We start from the raw sequence: 9,095 nt of genomic DNA on the forward strand, positions 1-9,095 counted from the left end.
GGATTCCTCACCCTGGGAGGCGGCGGGGTGCATCTTCTGGCCTCCCCCGGGCTGTAGCGCTCTGGTGCTGGCCCAGGGAGGCAGTGACGGGCATCCTCTGGCCTCCCTGGGGCCGCAGCGCTCTGGCACAGGCCTCAGATATCTGGCAGTGGGCCTCCTGGGGCCTCCCTGGGGCCGCAGCGCTCCAGTGCGGGCCCCAGGGAGCCGGCGATGGGCCTCCTCTGGCCTCCCTGGGTCTGCAGCGCTCCGGCACGGGCCCCAGGGAGCCAGCGATGGGCCTCCTCTGGCCTCCCTGGAGCCCCAGGGAGCTGGCGACGGGCCTCCTCTGGCCTCCCTCGGGCCGCAGCGCTCTGGCGCGGGCCCCAGGAAACCAGCGATGGGCCTCTTGTGGACTCCCTGGTGCTGCAGCGCTCCTGCGCGGGCCCCGGGAGACCGGTGATGGACTGCAGCGCAGAGAGCTGGGGGCAGGGCTTGCTGCTACCGCCATTTGTGCCAGCTCCTGGGCTCCCAGAGTGGCGCTCTGGCACACTCCAGCCCCAAAAGACCCCTGATGTATACTATGGTTGGCATGTTTAGTATGATGCCTCATCAATATCATTTTAACTTTACTTATTGAACTGCATGTTAACCTGTCCTGATTCTAGGGCTGTGACTCTGTTTCTTAGTGGAGGGCCCTTAGCTTAGTATTTTTCAGTCTGGCAGAAACTTAAATTGTAATGCTTTTCTGATCATGGAGATGCAGGGGTGAAAAAAAGTTTGCTGAAACCGTTAAAAGAAGAAGAGCCTAAATTAAAAAAAACCCAGTCAATATGATTCTAATTATAACATAAAATACCTTTTAAAGGTTTCACTAACACTTTAAAAAGGTACATTAGTTCAAAGGATCACAGCAACATGGGTGGGAGCAATAGTATACATCTTCCCCATTGAATCAGAACTATCATTCCTACTGGAGGGCCAATTCCATGACATAAAAATGCATTTTAAAAGTTACACTGTAGAATGAAACCGAGGGAAAGCACACACCCACCCATAGTGCCATGCTAACAAAGAGGATTTTATATCTCTTCAAATTAGCAATCTCTAATGATGACTTACAATGACATTGGGCAGTACAACCATATAATCCATAGCCTTGTTTCCTTTTCTTCTGGCCATTCTGCTTAACCTTTTTAAAAGGTTATATAGACTCAAAATACCTTTACAGTGCAATCTTGAGAAAAGTTACAGTCTTCTAAGGCCATTGATTTAATGGAATCTGTTTAAACTTGCAATGTTAGATAAATCTCCACCAACAGTTTGCTCCAATTACAGGATGTTCTGTCTATATAGTATGTGTTACTCTGTACTACACAACACACTCAAGTGTTGGCTGTGAATTGTTCAAATGTAGGATTAAATGAATTCATCAGATGCAATGAAGTGACTGTTAGACACAAATTTATTTTCTTCCTAATGCCAGAGTAATAGTTCCAAAGGAGTGTTTTAATAACTGTGCCCATTGTTCTCAATGCTATGGTACTTAAGTTCCGTAAATCCAGTTATAATACTGATGATGTGAAGTTTGAAATGTAACATTTGTTGTAGGAATTCTAATGGAGAAGATTGTAATGTAAAAAATGAAGTGAGACACATGTACTCTTTTTTTTCTCTACTGAAGGACCTCTCTGTAGACCACACTGTTTTGCTCATATGGAGATATGCTGATCAGGGTGATCTTGCTGGTACTTGGCCATTGCAGCTCAGTGCACCTCAGGAGTACTATGTGCAAATGTCTTTGCTGCATTCCTAAGTTACCTCCTCCTTGGAGCATTGCTGTATCTGGCTCAACGTTTGCCAGGAGCTTTCTTGGGGACAGTGAGAGGTGAGAGGTATGCGGGGGAGTTGGTCTGAGAGAGTGGTGATGTGGGACATTTCTTCAGGTTCATGAGGGATGCACACATCAAAATGGCTCCTAGAAAGGTCCTTTACTATCTCCCCATGAACATTCATAAACTCAATTGCCATGCTGGCTGTTATGAGAAATGCCTATTCAGGAGTCTTGAATTGCTGATAACTGTCCTCAACTTTCTGCAGTCTCTTTTAACTGTGTTTTTACCTCAAAACATTGAGATCCACAGCTGAGCAATCAGAAGGCAGTGGGTGCAAGAGGCAGATTTTACCTTAGAACTCTGAGCTACACAGTTGACCAATTAAGGGGGGGGGGCAAGGAGGCAGCAGTCTGCCAGGCACATGGAAGACAATTGGGGAACACATTTTGCCCCTTTTTAACCCCTTTAGGAGTTGTGTTTCTCAGAAATCTCTTCGTAGTGGGGGTTGACATCATCGTAGGAATGTACTCTCTTTATTTTGGGTTTCTTGGTGCAGGAGTTTGGCCTGGGCATTGAATTTTAGTGAGGATAGCGATGGTTCCACCTTGGCTGGCACCCTTCCTGTTCCCTGTTGTTTACATCTATTTTGCCCTCCTTCCCCCCATCCATGAAGTAGCTGGCAGTGGGAGTTGGAATGAGGATTGGTTATTTCACCATTCACCTGACAGACACCCGCCTGTCTGGTGTTGAGGGGAGTGTATTTAAAGGCATCAGGGAAGCTGGGCCAGCAGCAGCGCTAAGGCAAGCCTGCTGAGCAAGTCTCCCTGACCGCTGTAAGCATCCCACCCTCTCTCCTACACCTGACAGGCAGCTGCCTGTCCAGTGTAGGAGGGGGAGGTGTATTGCAAGCCATTGTGGAGGCTGAGCTGCCTCCCTGATGACTTTAAGCACCCTGCAACCACCGCTGCACCTGACAGACAACTGCCTGTCAGGTGTAGGAGGTGGAGGGCATGTTTGAAGCCGTGGGGAGGCTGGGCCAGCAGCATTACTGCACCTCACAGGTGGTTGGCCATTCCTGATTTCCTCAACTGTCATTAGCTCTCTGCAGTCTCCTTTAACTGTTTTTTTTTTTACCTCAGAACACTGAGCTCTGCAGCTGGCCAATCAGAAGGTGGGGGTGTAGGCTTACCAAATGCCGGCGGGGGATCTGCAACTCTTTACAGGATCCCTGCCACGGGGGGCGGCAATATGCAGTGCACCCACCGTTTCCAGGATGTGATGCTACGCGTTGCTCTGGCAACAGGGCTGTTTGGAGTCCCGTTGCCAGAGCGACGCATAGCGTCACATCCTGGCTACAGCGGGTGCACCGCGTATCGCCGTCCCCCGCGGCAGGGATCCTGTAAAGAGCTGCAGATCCCCCGCCGGCATTTGGTAAGCCTATGGGGGTGCAAGGAGGCAGCAGCCTGGCAGCCACATAGGAAGCAGTGGGGGGAGCACATTTTACCCCTTTTGACCCCCTCAGGGGTCAAATTTCTAAAAATCCCTTCTTAGTGAGCATCTACATCATGGTAGGAGTACTCTCCCCAAATTTCGTGTTTCTAGGTCCAGGGGTTTGGCCTAGGCATTGATTTTATGGTGAGGGGACTTTCTTTTATGTATATAGACTTAGGGTGGTTGAGTATGTCATTCTCCAAATGGCTACATTCTAGTTCTGAAACTGAAATTAGAATGAGTAATGAGAGATCAGTTTTTCCTGTTACAAGGTGTATTGACAAATACCAAATAGTTTAGCTAGCTAATGGGATGATCTCTTTATCCTCATATTTTAGAACTTTCATAAGGTACTAAGACTATGCCTGTTTTTCTTTGGTGGCCCCTCAGGTAGCCTGAGAGTTGGGCCCCAGGAAAGTGCAGGAATAAGGGGAATTCCAACCTGATTTGGCAGCATGCATGTGGGAGCCACTGAATCTCCATCCCCTCAAATTTTGTTTCTTTTTAATCTTTCCTCCCCAAGTACACTTAATGAAGAGGGATCAAAGTTGAAAAAAACCCTGTCATAGAGTTGCCTCTGCCTTCTAATGTCGGCCTTCTATGCATTGGAGGTGGAAGCATTGTTTTCCTTTTATTGTGAACCTCTTGCTTGCCTTAACTTAGTGCCTCAGTGGTAGAGCATCTGCTTGACATGCAAAAGGTCCCAGGTTCAATCCCCACCATTGCCAGTAAAGAGATCCAGGTGTTACCCAAAGAGGCAGTCTCCTAATTAGTTGGGGAAATTAGCTTTAAGGAGACAGAGCAAGAGTGGGGGTAACTGGGATTCATCTATGTATACGGGGATTTTTCCCTTGGAAATAACCACACAGATGTTCAACTGGAAACATTTTTATTAAAAAGAGAAAGAATAAAACAAAATACACACAATGAACACACATACAAGAGCTAACTAAGAGAAAGTAATTTTAGGGGGAGGGCAAAAATTACTGCTGTTGAAGAGGTCCACAGAAGCAGCAAGTTAAGCAGCAAAACTACCAGTATTTCATGGAGAGAAGATAGCCCAACAAAGTGAGGGTGTATGTGGAGAATCCAACACACACAGACACACAAACACACTGCAACAGTGGCTGGGTGCTTTTGATATAGGACAAAATGCACCCTGGGGCAAGCTGACATATTTGCCCGAAAATAACTTGATGGGCTTTTTTGAGGTGGACAATGATTTGAGAGACGCTTGATGACCCTGCAAGTACTGGACAGGAGAGCTAGTGGGTTTTGAAAATACAATTAAGAGTTGATTAAGTAGTGCTTAATTAGGATAAGTGGGTGCAGAGGAAGTAAGGTTGGACTTGATGGGATTGCTACAAGGTTGAATCAGGGGTCTTGTTGTAGAAAAAGAGCTGCCGGAGCTCATTAGCATAACTCATTAGCATAACTTATTTGCATATGCCACGCCCCCTGACATCACCGGAAGTGACAGAAGGCCACACCCCCTGACATCACCGGAAGTGTGTCAGAAGGCCCGGCTACTTACCCTCCTGCTTCATCCTCATTCCCAAACGGAATGAGGATCGAAGCAGAGGGCGGGGTAAAGAAGGGGGCGGGGCTTCACCACGTGACCGCCCCGCCCCCTAGAGGTTCTCTTCCGGAGCTCCGTACCTGAGAGCTCCCCCCCGACTAGAGCCCTGGGTTGAATCAATAGGTTTTGGGAGACCCATGTCCTGTACTTGTGATTTTTGAGATGATATTTTTAAGAAGGTTGTTTTTGCCTCTCTAAGCTATAAACTGCCCCTCTGCGAGAGGAGGAGTCTGACTTCTAACACAGTCAGTAGGTGACGTGAAAGACCTTAGCCTGAGACCTTGGAGAGCTGCTGCCAGTCTGAGTAGACAATACTGATATTACTGGACCAATGGTCTGATTCAGCATAAGGCAGCTTCATGTGTTCATGTGCTTTTGAAGGATTGTTAGATACTAAGGGTATAATTAGTTGTTGTAGATTTTCAGGGCTGTATGGCCGTGGTCTCGGCATTGTAGGACCTGACGTTTCACCAGCAGCTGTGACTGGCATCCTCAGAGGTATAACACAGAACGATGGATTACTCCTTGACACAGAACACAGAAACACAGAACACAGGTATAACACAGAAAGATGGAGTACTCCTTTCTGTATTATACCTCTGAGGATGCCAGTCACAGCTGCTGGTGAAACGTCAGGTCCTACTCGCAAAGAGCGTGGCAATCACACCCAGAAAATCTACAACAACTAATGAACTCTGGCCATGAAAGCCTTTGACAACAAACTAAGGGCATAGTTTTTCAATTCTTTTTTGCTGTTCAAAGATGCCCTTGGATACTATGACAGATTCACTCATTGGAGCAAAGCCTTCCAAGGTGCCACCCTGCAAATGGGTAAGATTGGCAATTGCCCATTCACATGTATTCACTGTTGTGGCTCCTACCTTGTAGAATAACCTGCTTGAGGAGGTTAGGGAGACTCCCATCTTCTAGCTGTCTGCAGAAGGTGCAAACCAGAGACATTCAGAAATTTGTCTTGAGTCTCAATGAGAAATAGGGTTGCCAACCTGTACATGGGGCCTGGAGATATCCCAAAATTACAATTGGTCTCTAGACTACAGAGATCAGTTCTCCTGGACAAAATGGCTGAACAGGTGAGACTGGTGACAACCAGAGATAAGACTTTTTCAGTGGTGACACCTTGCCTAGGGAATGCCTCCCCCACCCCCCGGCTCATCTGATGCCTACTTTACTGTCTTTTATGTACCAGGCCAAAATGCTTTTCTTTACTCAGGCTTTTAACTAAGACGTTCTATCTTTTAAAAATGTTTTTTTGAACTGCTTCTAGCCTGAGGATTGTTTCATGCATATCTTTTTGTTTCAGACTGTTTTATGTACTTTTATACTCTGGCTTATTTTTATGACTGTTTATGATATGTAATTTTTATATTTTAATTATTTTATTGTATTTTATTTTATGAACTGCTGTGAGCAGGTCTCTGGAGAAGCAGTGTATCCTTTTTTAAGAGTATAGAATGGTCAGCATTTGTTCTCTTTGTTGTGTATTTCTTTTCAGTCAGTTTATAGAGAACCCATCTTTGCAAAGTTAGTCCCTTCAGTGTCCTAACCAATTAAAGAATGCAAATAGAACTCATAAATCAGGACAAAGTATAGCCTTCGGTAATAATTTCTTTATGATAGATAACTGAGTTAAGAGAGAATATCAAATGGTAAAGAAATGTAAAAGAATATTGGTTTAAAAATAGGACTAATTAAGTCTAGGAAATACCAAAGAGATCCTATATCATTTGTGAGAATTAAGGAATAATCTTGAAAAATCCAACTGAGATTTAGAATACAGTTATAGTTATCTTGCAATGTTTGACTAGAAAAGTGACTAAACTTAAGAGATGTTGGACTATTGAATAAGGTCCATTGTGAAGTTACAGCATTACTCTTAATAGTTTTAGGATTTCAACTGAGGTAGTTGTCCGGCTATGCAGTTAATGAGTTGTAAAATGCCTTATGATGTTACCTTAGGCAACGTGTTCATCGGTGAGAAGAACATTTACTTTGAGATCTTTCCGACTCATGCAAAACATAAGTTTGACAGATGCCTTCTCCAAGAAGGGTCTTACAATTTTTAATGATTACATGGAAGTAAAATTCCACCAGAAGTAACTTATGTCACCTTAAGACTATGATGGAAAAGTTGTACCTTGTAAATTTTATTCTGTGCTGTTGTTAAAGATATAAGCAGCCCTAGACACTACCAATTAGAAATATTGCTAAACGTTACCATAGAATGGCTTGTATGCAAAGACATCTGCTCATAGAGCGGATCTCACAGAACAAAAGTTTTCTACATTTTGTTCCTGATGCAGTACACTGAGCGCCCGCCTCCTCATTTTGTTCCTTATGGACTGTGGACCCTCAGGAACAGCATAGAGAGCAGAACAGGGGTCTGTAAAAGTAGAAAAGAATCAACTGATACCTTTATGTTCGTTTCTGAAAATGGAAGTGCCCTTAAGTCTTCAGAACTGCATGACTGGATACAAATGAACCGGCCTGTAGCCAGAAATGGGGGGGGGGGGCACAGTTCAGAGCTAAATTAATCATGGTCACTAATTTAATTACTGAAGATAATTTAATTACTGGGTAGGGAGGCCCATTCAGCCCCATCTGGCTTTGCTCATCTTACCTACAGCTGAAGCCTTACCTACACCAGGCCTTCCCTTCCCTTAGCTTGCCAAGTGCCTGCCCACCCCATGGCCCCCACCTCTCCAGCCAACCCATGTGGGGAAAGGATGCTTCTTCTCAGGCCAGGAAGGGAAGGTGGCCAGAGTGGCTTGTGGTGCAGTAGGCACAGAGTCCCCTGCATTGCAAGAGGGCAAGAGGAAGGGAAGGTGGCCAGAGTAGCTTGTGGTGCAGTAGGCACAGAGTCCCCTGCATTGCAAGAGGGCAAGAGGAGGGTTTGCCACTAGACCCCAATGACAGCTTTGCAAAACCAGAGGAGGGTTTGCCACTTGCCCCAGGCCTCCTTCCCCTCCTGGGTCTGGCAGGGGAGGCAGCCAGGAGGAGGCAGGACATGTTTTTGAGGCAGCGTCACCTCAAATGTCACCTTGTGGCTATGGGCCTACAAATGAAGATCTCCTCCTCCCTCTGTAGTAAAATGGCTAAGGTATCCCCAGTTTGTTCCTGGGGACACTTGTATCATCTAAGCGATATCCTGAGAATTCTGCAATTCCTCCAGTCAATAGGAAGTACACATTTCCATTCTTCTTAAGCTTCACTTAAAACATGGTTCATTATAATCTCTTTGAGAATTTAATACCTAATATTTACATTGTAATGTTGTAATGTTTACTCCTCACTACTTCTGTCTTTCCTACATTGGGTTGGATCTATTCTTCCATTGATTGAAGAGTGGCAGTAATTTTCACTGATTTTTCCCCTTCCACTGCAGACCCATGCTTTGCCACCCAGTGTTCCTGAGGGCCTTGACCCCCAGGAACAGAAATTTCAGAGGGTGACCTCAGTGGGTTGCCAGCTGTATTTGTCTCTCCCTAAACATATTTAATCTTCAGCATCACTGAACCTGTAATAATTACAAAAAAAACCTTTTGTCACATATGAAAATCAATGTCAGAGTATTTATGTTTTTGGAACCATATGTATGAAGATGAAACTCTGTGGAGTACATATAGAATGCTTTGTGTGACCTGCTATGCAGTGCATCCTAATACTCATTATTTTGGGAGATATTTAATATAGTTGGTGTGGAAAACACAACTCAACAGTGTACGTGTAACCAACATCTGTTACCAACAACAACAAGAGTAGTATAAAACTTCAGTAAATCAGATAAATGGACTAATATGCAAACTAGCCACTGCATGGAACGTAATACATATTTTATTAATTCAAACCTGCATGAAATGGAAATGCTAAATGAATGAAAATTATTTAATAATATAGGTAGGTTCAACTTACCTAATTTTTTCCGATCATTACCGTGGGTAAAGAGGAGAAAAATAGAAAGATGAAATCAAAGTTCCTTTCAGTGGACCTTATGCTAAGAAAAAAATACAATATTGTTCTCCAGGAACTAGAATGGATAATGTGTCCTTGAAGCTAATGTTAGTAACACAGCTTGCAGCCATGACACGCAGCTGTGAAGAGAGGTGATTCTTATAGAGAAGTAAAGCCAAGAGTAGTAGTTCTAAAGACAACAAAGGCTAGAAAAATAAGTAATATAAAATCATTACTTTAACTCA

The 9,095-nt window shown here is 44.6% G+C and overlaps 1 protein-coding gene across 1 annotated transcript in view; it reads left to right on the plus strand.

Annotated features, from left to right (window-relative positions):
* The window catches only part of PLD5 (phospholipase D family member 5), a 167,712-nt gene that overhangs the window by 133,286 nt on the left and 25,331 nt on the right, over nucleotides 1-9,095 (plus strand). The gene's annotated exons all lie outside the window — the stretch shown is intronic.

This window comes from Gekko japonicus, unplaced genomic scaffold (genome assembly GCF_001447785.1).
Source record: "Gekko japonicus isolate JY-2015 unplaced genomic scaffold, Gekko_japonicus_V1.1 scaffold392, whole genome shotgun sequence".
NCBI classification, from domain to species: Eukaryota; Metazoa; Chordata; class Lepidosauria; order Squamata; family Gekkonidae; genus Gekko; species Gekko japonicus.